The sequence below is a fragment of the Phaenicophaeus curvirostris genome, chromosome 3, assembly GCF_032191515.1.
Source record: "Phaenicophaeus curvirostris isolate KB17595 chromosome 3, BPBGC_Pcur_1.0, whole genome shotgun sequence".
In the NCBI taxonomy this organism is placed as follows: domain Eukaryota; kingdom Metazoa; phylum Chordata; class Aves; order Cuculiformes; family Cuculidae; genus Phaenicophaeus; species Phaenicophaeus curvirostris.
In genome coordinates, this window is record NC_091394.1 from 44,267,630 (window position 1) to 44,281,641 (window position 14,012).

The following is a 14,012-nucleotide window of genomic DNA, read 5'->3' on the forward strand; positions in this document are numbered from 1 at the left end:
ATAGATCTTTTTGCTTTAAGAGAAGTGATACCAGTGTGTAGAAGACCTTTTGAGCAATGTCGGAGTAGACAAGCTTAAGGGAGATTACTGCAATACCAAAATAAGATGAAGTAGGTCAGCATGCTTGAAAACTAGGTTCTGAATGAATGCAGAAAGAAAACAGTTAGAAAGAGATTTAAAATGCAAATTATGGGATAAGGTAATTTTCTGTGGTACTGTATAAAGCAGGGAAGGGTAGAGGCAAAGCAAATTGGGGGTTTGGCATGCTTGGCGGTGTTATCAGATAACATAATGTGCTATTGTCAGAGACGGTAGTGTTGATTTCTCTGTAGACTTTAGTTTGTTGCTACCTCTTAAGTAACTTGGATAATAAACTTAGAAATATCCTAGTGATCTCTTTTAAATATCTTCATAAAGATTTCTTTTAAAAGTCTATTGAGCCATGTTTAAATCAAGGAGTTTGATATTTTTTGTGTTATGAATATGGGTTTTGCTCTGAGAAAATCTGATCGAATCTGACCAAATTGTGACAGTTTAAAAGCTGTAACTTGCTTAATCTGAATTACAGAGCAGAAAGCCCTCATAGTTTTATTTATGAGGAACGGTCCTACTTGTTACAGACCCGATCCAGGCAGAGGGAAAGGATGTGGCTTCAGGAATACTTCTATTAAAAGATTCTGATCCTATTTTGTGTGTGAATAATGTATGTATCTATCACATAACGCATTTCTTTTAAGTCAGGGAAGTGTGCTTCATCTGTGCAACCTCAATTCATTGCCATATAAATATTCATCATGATGCAGTCTTCTACTTCACACAAACAACTTCTCCAGACTAAGCTGTTTGTTTGGGGCGCTCTCTGCTTTGTATGTGAACAGCCAGCAGAGCTGTAAAATAAGTTTCAGCTAGCTATAGAGACATCTGGAACCTTCTGAATAATTGGAAAAACATATTTTATTTTAGAAGATCTTTTTAGGTTTGTGCTTCTGTGCAAAAATGAAAGTAAAGCAGGAGAACAGAAAGCTGAGATGAGCCGGTGGAGATCATCATACCATTTAACTTTCATTTTAATACTAAACAAGTTATTCTTTCTATTTCAAATGAGAATCAACCTAAACAATGTATTGAATAACAGAATCATAGAAGAGTCTTGTTTGGAAGGGAACTCTGGGTATCGTAGTTCAAAATATGCATTTTGCAGTCTTAAGAAAAACAGGACACAACAATACAAGCAGGAGTAGACAATTAAATTTTGTTAATTAAATAACTCCTTTCTGCAATGTGAAAACTGAAAAAATTGTTAAAATCAGAATCTTCAATCAAAAAATGAAATTAGTCTAAACTAGGATTGACAGTTCCTTACGAGACTAACCACTTAACAGGACTGAAACAGCTTACACCAGGAAACCAATGAAAATAGGAAATAATTAATCAGTACTTGTTGTAGGAATCAAGGAGAGAGAGCAGGAAAGAATATTAAATGAAGAGCAGCATTTATAAAAATACATTGAAATGATGTTTCTCTTAGGATAAAAATATGGAAGGAGTTTTAAGAAAAGATGAGATAAATGCTTGTGGATTTTTATAGCTAGAAAAATTACTCATTATTTCTTTTTACTGAGAAATTCATTCAATGGTGGAAGCCCTGGAGAAATTTTTGTAAGTATTATGATAATTTCTTAGTCCTGTTTTCTGGATTCCCATTACTAATTTAGTTGAATTGGCCCATGTATATCATTGAAGAAGCTTTCCCTTCATTTTGTAAACAGAGAGGATCATCTGCTTTCCTCATCTTCTGCTATTCACCCCTTCATTTGTTTCTTTGAATAGAAATACCAGGCAGCTTTCAAGAACACAAATATGTTTGAAGTTAAAGTACTACTAAAAATAGGCTATAATAAGTCATATTGTCTTGTTAATTCTCTGTGCATGCCTGGCTGTTCCTCAGGACAACATACCTTCCCTGGCATTGCCTAGTTTCAGCATTAGATTCCTACAGCATTAGAGTCCTACAGATTCTCATGATGGAGAAGTTTTCAACCTTACAGACTAGCTTTCACAAATTAAATCCTTTAAGTGACAGTTGTTAGTAGCTGCTTTACAACAAGCTAGAGTGAAGCTTTTAATCTTTCTTATTTTAAAGAAGTTCTGCCCAGGTGATGGAGATATGGATAGGTTTGGTAGGTTTTTTATTGAAGATAAGTTTTTTATTTTTTATTACATTTTCATGCTTATTATTAAATAATTCTGCAACACAGAAATACTGCAGTCCCTGAATAACATGGTTTCCCTTGAATGGATGCCTTCTTATGGTTAAGTTCATTAACACAAACTTGTGTGTCTGTTAGATAATATTTATTTTTTATGTGCTAGTAGTAGAGATGCTGTAAAATATGCACAGAACATTATTCTTAAGAGTATACAAAGGGACTTTATATTTAGAAAACACAAAGAAAATGACCCAACTCCAATTACACACAAGCACTTTCAGAGGAGCATTTAAATCCCGATTAATAAGAAATGCTGTCAATACATGATTTAAAAAATATGTATTTATACCTTAAAAGATGGCTTATATACCTCAGTTTCACTCTGTATTAACTAATAGTATCAGTAATTTCTATATCATTTCACTTACAGTATATTAGAAAGCACTGCAGTGACAGCTTTCTGACTGTACAGCAGTGGACTTGTGCTTTCTGTATATTCGTTTCCCTCCAGTGGCTGTTATGAGCAACTTCAGGTCCAACTTGAGACATTTAATTGAGCATTAGTTAGGTTGGATCTTACACTAGACATTGCAAAAAGCTATACCTGTATTCTTGCCTAAATGGGCTTAATGAATACTTTAATATTATATAAATGCAAATGTGGAATTTGGTTATTCTTCTCTTAAATGTACATGTTTTGGTTCTTAATGAAGAGTGCCTAAGTGTCAGTGCTGTTCACTTGTTCTACCTTAAGCAGGTTATCAGGCTAGGAAGGTCCTGAAACCAGGGTGTACAGAGAGGAAAAGGTGGGTGTAAAGCTTGGTACTTGGCTTGTATGGGCCAAAGTCACGGTTTTATTTTTTGTATTTTGGCTCTTGTAGCCACATTGTGCTATCACAGACCTCTTCTTTAATAGTGGTGGGTGGCAAAGCTAGCGGTGGAAGGTGTATTAGACAGGTTTAATTGGAAACATGATAGCCATAAAGGCAATAAAAAGGAAACAAATAGAGGTATCAGAAACTCTAGGAGGTTCGTTAGCCTATGATTAGTTTCTCCTGATAATGCTTAATAACTTTCTGTGATGTTAGTGAAGGAATAGCATATATCACTGCAAGTGGAATGTATTCCCTCTCTCTGTGTGTCTCATCCATTTTCTTTATTGTTTTTGAGTTTTGATTACTGTTAACTTTGTTTTTCTCTTTAGGAAGAGTAAAATCAGGCTTTTAAAAACACAATTAAGGAACAAAGCACCCACCATGTCCTACCTGGATTCTATAGGCAGAGGTGGGTGCTTGGGCTTCTCTGCCTCTAGGAACTCTTTATGAAGCTGCCCAGATACTTGAGTAGATAGCATGCTTTGGCCAAGCTTGTTTGATATTTCCTCATGGCTGTACTTGAGCATCAAGTTGACATCTGAAGTTCAAACAAGTTTTATAGTGCCTGTAGTGCCACCATGTAGGGGCCAGATGAGATCCTGGAACAGGGTCTCCTATTTGTGGTAGACTTCTTTTTGTAGGTGGAGACGTTGTGCAATCCCTGATCCTTGTAGTCAACAATTTTGATCTCTTTTGGAACTGAAAACTTAAGGCATCAAGAGTTTTAGGAGTGCTTATGTGGGAAAAGTGCTCTAGTTCCTCTCTCTCCTGCCTTCTGGGAAAACCAGCTGGCCTCTAGAGGAGGTAGTCAGAGCTCTTTTGCCTTCTTTCCCTATGGTTTTGGGAGTCTTGTGATGCTTGTGGGAAGAGAGCAGCTGATACTATTTCTGTAAGGTTCCATATCTGGAAGAGAGACTCAATAGCACGGGAACACTCTGTTTTTCCTCCTTTTTTTATGAAAGGCAGGCCTACTCTTTTACTACTTTTTGTCCAATATAATTCCACCAGGCTTCATTGAATAATGGAATCATAGAATCATAGAATGGTTTGGGTTGAAAGGGACCTTAAAGATCATCTAGTTCCACACCCCGCTGCAATGGGCAGGGACACCTCCCACCAGACCAGGCTGCTCAAAGCCCCAACACTTCCAGGGAGGGGGTAGCTACAACTTCCCTGGGCAACATCTTCCAGTGTCTTACTACCCTTATCACGAAGAATCCCCTCCTAATATCTAAATCTTCCCCCCTCCAATTTAAAGCCATTTCCCCCTTGTCCTTTCACTACATGCTCTTGTAAAAAGTCCCTCCCCTGCTTTCTTGTAAATCCCTTTCAGGCACCAGAAAGCTGCAATAAGGTCTTCTTGGAGCCCTCTCTTCTCCAGGCTGAACAACTCTCTCAGCCTGTCCTCATAGCAGAGATACTCCAGCCCTCTGATCATCTTCATGGCCCTTCTCTGGATCCATTCCAGCAGTTCTGTATCCTTCTTATATTGAGGATTCCAGAACTGGACACAATACTTCAGGTGGGATCTCACAAGAGAGGAATAGAGGGGCAGAATCACCTCCTCTGACTTGCTGGCCACTGTTCTTTTGATGCTGCCCAGGATACAGATGGCCTTCTGGGCTATGAGTGCACATTGCTGGGTTGTGTCAAGCTTCTCATGAATGAGCACCTCCAAGTCCTTTTCTGCAGGGCTGCTCTCAATCACATCATCCCTCATCCTGTATTGAAACTGCAGATTGCCCAGACCCAGGTGTAGGACCTTACGCTTGGCATTACTGAACTTCATGAGGTTCACACAGGTCCACTTCTCCAGCTTGCCCAGGTCTGTCTCTATGACATCCCATCCTCCTGGTGTGACAACTGCACCACTCAGCTTGGTGTAATATGCAAACTTGCTGACGGTGCACTTGTTCTTGCTCTCTCTATCATTGATGAAGATGTTACATTAGGAAAAAATTCTTCACAGAAAGGGTCATTGGGCGCTAGAACAGGCTGCCCAGGGAGGTGGTTGAATCACCTTCCCTGGAGGTGTTTAAGGCACGGGTGGATGAGGTGCTGAGGGCTATGGTTTAGTGTTTGATAGGAATGGTTGGACTCGATGATCCGGTGGGTCTCTTCCAACCTGGTTATTCTATGATTCTATGATTGTATGTTAAACAGCACTGGCCCCAGGACGGACCCCTGAGGGACACCACTTGTCACAGATCTCCATCTGGACATCAAGCTGTTGATCACTACTCTCTGAATGTGACCTTCCAACCAATTCCTTATCCACTGAACAGTCTACCTATCAAATCCATGCCTCTCCAATTTAGAGAGAAGGATGTTGTGGGGGACTGTGTCAAAGGTTTTACAGAAGTTCAGATGGATCACATCCATTGCTTTTCCTGTGTTGACTGCTGAGGTTACCCCATCATAGAAAGCCAGTAGGTTGGTCAGGCAGGACTTGTCCTTGGTGAAGCCATGCTGGCTGCCATTAATCACCTCCCTGTCCTCCATGTGTTTTAGCATAGTTTCTAGGAGAATCTGTCCATGATCTTCCCAGGCACAGAGGTGAGGCTGACAGGTCTGTGGTTCCCAGAGTCGTCTTTTCTACCCTTTCTGAAAATGGGCACAATGTTGCCCTTCTTCCAGTCATCAGGGACTTCTGACTGCCAGGAATTTTCAAATATCATGGAGAGTGGCTTGGCCACCACATCAGCCAATGCCCTCGGGACTTTGGGATACATCTCGTCAGGTCCCATAGACTTCTATATGTTCAGGTTCCTCAGGTGGCCAGGAACCCAATCCTCCCCTGCAGTGGGAAGCTCTATGCCCCCTTGGTCCATTTCTTGTTATCCGGTTATCCCTTTACTTTGTCTTGTAAATAACTGTGCCATTAAGGAATCTGAGATCAGTGCAGAAAAGCTAATTATCAAGAAATGCTGCTCCGTTGTATTTTGCATACTGAATGAAGGAGGACACTATCAGAATCCAGATGATTCCTGGCTCCAGCTGACTATCCAGCTCCAGTTGTCCACTCCAAAACACAGGGCCAAAGGAAGAAAATAGCATTTGGAAAGCAAAAGTGTCTTGGAAGGTTGTGTAGGTACTGTGGTTTTGGAGGCTGGAACAGATGTGATGGATTTGGAAGCATAAAACTAGTGTCGGCTGTGTAGGTCTCAAGTTACATCACTCACCAGAAACTTACAGTGCTGTCATACATATATTGTATATGTTTCCATGGTGAGAATTAGGAGAGAGCTCAAAATCAGTACTTAAAAAAATCTTTTTCTTTAAAATGCTTTGTACCGGGCTATTGTAAAGCTTATTGGACGTAATTTGAATCGTGATTGTCAAAGCCAGAATCTTCCATCACACTTATTTCATATGCGATTTTTTTTTAAAAAAAAATATGTCTCAAATTGCATCATCCTAACTGGCAGTAACCACTTTCTATACTGTTAGTAGTGATTTCTTCTGCTGAATAATGCCAACTTAGAGAAAAGCCTTTGTAAAATGAAGGAGATAGGACTATACACGCACAGTTTCCTGCACTGAGATGGTGACTGAGTCCAGAGCAATGCCAGCCAGTTCAAGCTATGAGTGGCAAGGGAAATAATTTCTTTTGAAGGGTGCAATGTTCCTTGTTGAAATCCTGAGACAGAACTTGTTCTTATTTGGAGATTATCCTGTCTGAGGCAATGAATCCCTTTGCTTCAAAACTACCATTTTATCCTTGTCTTTCTCCCTTATTTGATTTGATGCACAAAAATTTACATTACAGAGTGAAAGTGCCATCTGTGAGATATTTTCAAAAACATCTACAAAATATCCCTTCATGTTCACACCTTTCTATCATTTTGATTGCATATCTTATGTAGCATGCTGCACAACATAAATACGCAGCCTTTTCCAAAAATATGCCCTTGTGCACTGTATAAATATCCCATATTGCACTTCTTAATTGTGTTAGTTAGAATTTAGTTTATTTAGGTGAATTAATGGGTTGCTTAATTTCTCAGCAAGAGCCTCATCTTGACAAGCACATTTAAAGCACGTGGGAGATTCTGCATTTGATGCTTCTGAAACACTACTGAGTTGTAAGCAAAGGCAAAACAGTTTCTTGGGATCTATTACAATATCTCTAAAATAAGGGGGAAGAGGTCAGTTCATCCAGAACCCACTGTCACTCTACAGTGACTGCTTATTGTCAGAAATCCAATACATGTTAATCCCGTTCATATGTAAGTGTAAAGCAGCATTGTCATACTGTATCCTTTCATGCATGTTTATATAAAATGCAGCAAATAGTCTATAAAGGAAGTTCACAACAAAGTGTGAATATTTCTGTTTGACTACAATCATCATGCCTCCTGAGAACTTAATAATTTGTACCAGATTTGTCCAAGTGTGGAAATAATACTAACTGCCTGTTTGGTAAATGTCACTCTTAAACAAGGCCAAATGAACTTTAGCATCTTCAGAGTAAAAGCTGAATCGATGGGTTAGGTGAAATGTAGTAATAAGGAGTAAGCTGAACCAGAATAATTGAGGAAGGGTTGGTCCGGACCATAAAATAAAGAAGGGGCACCTAGTGCTGGATTTCTTTTCACGAAGGCCACCTAGTGATGTTGAGGGTACATGATAGACAGGGTCCAACGACCAGGCAGAACCATCCAGTATTAGCTGATCTTACAGGAGAGAAAGCTGACAGCGATAGGTGGATGTGCAGTTGTTACCAGTCATTTCTGTCAAGACTTGCTTTTTTAAACCTTTGTGAACTGCACCATTTACTTTGTATTTAAAGGCTTCCACAGGGAAAGGGGTGTCTCTTCTTAAGCCCTGTGGGTCAGTTGTATTGGTGACACTGGATGATATTGCTGGGGGAACCTTGGGTAGCACACCTAAACACACTAAACTTGTGAGAGATGAGAGAACCTTGTTAAAAAAAAACCCAAATATTTTCCATACCTCCTTAGACACAAAGTGTAATTTTGTGGATGGAACCTCTGATAAATGAAACTCTACCACCAACAGCAGCTGAGGTAGGGGACCCAAGATGGTTTCCTCTTCTGGTCTCCTTGCAGCTAACTTTTTCTGTTATGGAGGACAAGTGTTCCACAGGGAGCTATAACACATTACTCCCTGTTCCTGGGTCAGTGAGGCAGCTTTTTAGCCCTTGACTGCTTCTCAGGACCAAGTCTTTTTTTCTGCACATTCATTGTGCTAGCATGCCATGGGTGTGAGTGTGCCAGGTCACAGGCAGCAACCTCCAGGGTGTCAACCGCTGCGGGATTGACTAGAAACCTCAGCTTTGAAGTGGAGCCGTAACACCTGTGGGATTGCTTTTGGCTATTCCTGTGCTCCAAAAAGACACAGGAAACATACTCTGTGTTCTCTGGGCTGTCTTTGATCAGCCTCAGGGGAAATAATAGTAGCTTGTTATTTGTTCAAGGCATCTGGGGGCAATTTCAACTAAAGGTGGAAAACCCATTAAGGACAAATATTATTTTATATACAGTGTGTTTGTGGTAAAAATGTCTGTGTATGGCATCTATGGACACTATGAAGATGTTGGGCCCAATTCTTGATTATTCCTTGCACATAGCAAAATGGAAAGATGAATAATGCCCTCTTTTGCCTTTTTTTGTGGTATACAGCAAACTTAGCTCAGCTATTTAGACATTGTCAGGATACAGTATTTACAATGACATTAATGTATGAACATTTTTGAAAAATTTAACTTAAAATCCCATAAAATGTAAAAAAACTATTACTTTCACAAAGAAGTAAAACTAATATGGATTTAATTAAACTTATTAATCATAAAATTATACATTAAAATATAAAATAAGATCCAATATAATTATTAATGATAGCTAGTGTGAGTGCTGACATTCAATATATTCATATTAACTGAAATAATACTGGTTTAAATATAAAAACAAATCAAATATTTAATCCATCTTCACACCACATTATATTTCTTGTTGTTGTTATGGTGTGCAAGAAAAAAACATTAATCCAGGATTTTATTTCCTCATATTCAAGCAGATATTCAAGGATAAGGCATGCTAACATACACTGCCAAAGAGAGCAGAGCAGGACAGCTGCAGGATTTCAAACCTTGTATACGCTGACGTGTTGCTGAAAGCTAGTACCAGAAAAAATGCTTATTTTTATTTTAGAGAGGAAATTAAAAAAAAATGACTCCTTGTTATGCTTTGGCACTTTGCCTGACAGAGCTGCAGGCACCCTGCAGTCTTCCTGGAGCAGCAGCAGGGATCCCAAGTGTGGGGGTGTGATCCTATGCAAAAAAGAGCTGCCGGAATTCTGCTGGGGCTTGTTTTAGTCTTGCTTCCTCCTCTCCCTATCCCACCCAGAATGGGAGCTTTGTGTGAGAGAGAAAAACTAAATTGTTGCAGGAGGTGCTGTTTGTACACCCTAAGCGGCTGACTGTGAGGCGTGGGCTCTGTGCTCTGCCCCAGCAGTCATACAGGTGACGCAGTGCTGGACATTTCTCTATCCTGGCTTCCTTCCAGTATCGATTATCTCATCTTTTTTGAATTGTCAGCTTACTGGTGCAGATCTGTCCACCTCAGCTCGTGAGGTTATATGGTGCACCACTTAGTGTTGTCAGAGGACAAAACCTAGGGAGCATATTGTAACGTAATATGCCATATCATAGTACTTTATCTTAATAATCACTGTTGCTGCAATGAAAGAACAGGGTTAAGTGTGCACATCACTGTCCCAGTTGCTTCTTAATTGACTGAAAGAATCAATTTCCATTTGTCACATGGCATTTATTCTTTACAACTCATTGATTGTATCATGTGCAGCATTTTGATCTGCTTCTGTTTCAAGATGACGTATTTTACATGGTGCTTTGTAGTTTCAGCAACATAGCTATTTACAAGTAACGTAAATGATACTTTGACCTATGCCTAGGTCTAAGAATAGAGCTTAAAACCCTTGTGCTTTGTTAATTCAGTGCTCTATGCTGTGTTCAGGTGGTGTATGTTCATCTTCTGTATATTGCCATTCTGTCACTCTCTGATACAGTATGTTAAAAAATAGCAGTTATGCAGAAGCAAGCTATATGAGTGAGACTTAGCAAAGTAATATTTACCCTGGCTGACTATGCAGTCTACAAGATACACGTACAAAATTTAGAACCACATTTAGAATTAGGTGATTAGCTGATACTGGTTTTTTTTTGTTTAGCCATTTTAAGTTAAGCTTCATTTCATTCTCAAATAAATTTGATGTCATTAAACTGTACTACCAAATAAAAGTCATCATGTATTTATTCACTGGATCAACTTTATCCATCCAAATCTTTAATACTAATATACTGTGAGCGTTACATATCTTTGAAAGTGCCCCAAATATGGACAAGGGAAAGGAAAGAAGGTATCAGTAGCATGATGTAAAAGCACATTTAACCCTTTCCTTTGTGGATTTCGGAAAAGTATTTGCTGTTGGACTCTAGGTGAGTTACGAGATTTTTTAATTATGAAAGTGAATACAAGTCAACTTTACATTATATGTTGAGTGCATATGAGAATGGTTCAGATTTTAGAGGTGCTGTAAACATTCACATTTCTCCCATGTATTCTGAATATAAAATGTTATATAATTCTGTATCTGGATTTGGGCTGATCTTCCCGGTGCAAAACATTTTGCTCCTAGTTTTCCTACTTATACAAATGAAAATATATCAGTAACTACACCTACTGCAGTTATCAGAGATACAGAAGGATTAAAGCAATTGAGATCAGAACTAAAGAAGCCTCCTGTTGCTAGCTAAATTAAAAGCCCCACAGGTATGGTGATCAAGTTTTATTAAATATAACAAAACAACATTCAGCTTATGACTACATCAACTTCCTAGAAGAAAGCCAATGGTTTTCATTCATTGATCTTCTCTCTTCTACTTGCCTCAGCAGTGTAGTTTATCTAGAGGAACCTTAGTTTTTTTCTTTTTTATTTCCATTGTTAAAAGAGACCAAGTCCCTTTCTTAGGAAATTTGTGAATTTTTTTTCCAGCATTTATAGGAAGAAAGTGAAAAAATGTGGTCAGGTTGACTGATATATACTAGTAGTTACTACTACTACTACTACTACTACTACTACTTCTTCTACAACCACCATTACCACTACCACCACTAATACTACAATTCAGACTCCAGCAATATCTTTTTTGATTATTTTAAAATATTTATACACAATCTTCTGTGGAATGACACTTGATATTGTGGACTTTGAGACTAGTGTGTTTTTTTATGTGATACACCAAAAGATGCAAGATGTGAAGATTTCTATTGTAAAATAGAAATGGATAACTTTAGCTATCATTATGCAGTATTAAAATATCACTTCCAAAACAGCCAGCCCTTTCTGTTACTGCCGTGATATTTCAAAAAGCTTCATGAATATATATATATTTTTAATTTTAACATAATACTTATGTGGCTTCCCGTTGTTGTTTCTCCAGTATCTTTAAATAGGTAATTTGCTAGTGGACTTTAGAGACAGGTAGGGAGGTTATTATTATTATATATGTATATTATATATGTATGTTATTATATAAGTATATTATATATGTATTATTATACATTATTTGTACAATTTCATCCTTAAAACAGAGAATATTTCTGATCAGGAAAGGGAGTACATGTTTATAAGAAGAAAATTTTGTTTCAAATTTTCTGAGTGGGAAATTAAAAGAAAGCGGGGAAATTACTGAAGATTACTCCAAGTACCTCTTAGCAACACAGTAAGAAAAAAAAGATTGTTGTTTACCTTGCCGTGTTGATAAGCCAACACCCCAAGAAACTTCCGAGTTGGAAAGTTACATGTCTTGACCCCTTTATAGCAGAAGGGGGCACCGTTTGCCTTAGAAAGAGAATTTTTCTATTGCCTGTCAGCCTAACTAAAGGACGTACCTAACGCTAGAAGCAACACTGAATTCATAGAGAGCAAAGAATTGCTGTCTCGTAGAGCTTTTTCACAGGAGGGGTGACTTTTCATCAGTTTACCTTCCTGATGTTGTGAGGCTATCAGATGGTATATAATGAATTTTTGATCCTGATTCCAACCCAGGGAATTTCTTTTTCTTTAAAAATGGCATTGCTTTTATAAAATTCACAATTATATTAGAAATATCAAGTGACCTACGAATAGATTTTTAAGCTTTACAGCAGCTCTTGGATCACACTTTTTTTGTGTGACAATTTAGAGTTTCTGTTTCAATTCAAGATTCAATGTGATACGAACCTTTCCTCCCTGCATCGCTAGCATTCCAAAAAAACCCCCCACCTTAATTTTTTTACCGTCCACCCCCACCCCAGCTGTTATGCATGTCTAGCAGAAATTTGGACCAGCTCACTAGAACCATTACATAAACTCACTGTATTTGACTATGTTAAAACACTGCCACACTAGTCTCAAGAAACATCTTCGTTTCCATGACTTGGATGGACTCAGATCTCAGATGAACATAATGCTATCAAGCTGACAGAAAATAGCTGAGAAAGTAAAAATATAAAAATAAATTAAACATAATAATATATACAGATAAAAAAACCCCTAAATAGCAGAGAAAAAACAGTGTTTGTTATACTTGCTCTTCACTACAAGAATCACAAAAAGAGGCAGGGCTAGCCAAAATCTACTGAAATTAATCGAAAAAACTATTTTCCACTTTTCTTATTACTTAATTATTATTGTCTTAATCTAAGGATGCTGTTCTGAAGAGGTGCATGTCATTAAAACAAAGCTTGATCAGTGAGTAGAATTAAGTTTTATGATGTATTATGATTTTTAAAATAGAAGTAAACCCTTATACTTCAGCTTTGAGAATTTTTAGTCTGACAATATTCTGAATAATGTGTAAAAAAATTCACTGCTATAAAAATGATGACTACCACAGATTGAGCTGTTAATGGAATTATTTTCTGCAATAAAACTATGATACCATCTACATGTAATGAAAAAGATTTATTCAGTTATATAATTCTGGATTAATTTGATATATTCATATATGCTTTCTGAAAATAGAGAGATTGGTAGTCATTTTGTATCACTGGGAACACTGAATACTGTTTTAAAATAAAATTCTTTGGTTTTCTTAAAGTTTCATTGGTCAAACAAGTCTTATTTATTAAATTATTTTTAAACCTCAGCGGTCCTTCGACCAGTTTTACAGCTGCCTGCTCTGTGCTAGTGACCCACATAAGGCAAAGAAAACGAAAAAGAGGGAGAAGTAGTCTGCCTTCCTCTATCTCTTGGTACAAGCCCAATATTAAACTTGCTAGAAAGTTGTTCTTTTGAAAGAGGAGATGTGAAAATTCAGTGAGGCAGTGCATGAGCATAAGGAATACGAAGGGAAATAATTCCAAGAGGAACCCTCAGAGGCCTGTAGGGGTGGTGGAGGAGGTTGGTGGAAAGGAATCCTGGGAGGGGGGAGCACAGAATGGTCAGTGTCGGAAAGGTCTTGTAGGGAAGCAAGATAAGAGAAAGGAATGAACGGAATCATGGGATACGGAAAACTGATCTTATTTGATTGATTTTTTTTTTTATTGTGAAGCTGGGATGTTGGCAGTGAGATCTGGACATTCTCTCAACATGGTATCCTGTTGAGACCTTTATGTGGTATAATATTATGAGGATGAAAAATGAACCAGCTGTGATTTTTGTCATTTACTGTGAGCAGAAAACCTGAACGTTAGCCTGATATATTTTGAAGCTTCTTTTTTTTGGTGATATTACTATAAAAAGAAATGAGAATATACCAAGATGAAGAAAAACCACTGTGAGATCCTAGAGGTTGCTGCCTGCTTCTTTCCCTTGAAAAGAAGGAGCTGTCACCTCAGCTCTTTTGGAGGGTATATGTGGCAAGGTGGCTCTTTCCCCTTTGAGTCAGCCACAGCTCTGC